Genomic DNA, 230 nt, shown 5'->3' with positions numbered 1-230 from the left:
CCTCCTCCTTCAGACCCAGGAGTCCAGACCCCAGCCCCTCCTCCCTCAGACCAGCGGTCCATGCCCCAGCACTTCTCCCTCAGACTCAGGAATCCAGACCCCATATCCTCTTCCTTCAGACCCAGGAGTCCAGGCCTCAGCCCCTTCTCCCTCAGACCCAGGAGTCCAGATCCAGCTCCTCCTCCCTCAGACCAGTAGTCCAGACCCCAGCCCCTCCTCCCTCAGGCCCA

Source organism: Mandrillus leucophaeus, unplaced genomic scaffold (assembly GCF_000951045.1).
Source record: "Mandrillus leucophaeus isolate KB7577 unplaced genomic scaffold, Mleu.le_1.0 Scaffold546, whole genome shotgun sequence".
Lineage (NCBI taxonomy): Eukaryota > Metazoa > Chordata > Mammalia > Primates > Cercopithecidae > Mandrillus > Mandrillus leucophaeus.
Note: the sequence above shows the minus strand (reverse complement) of the source record.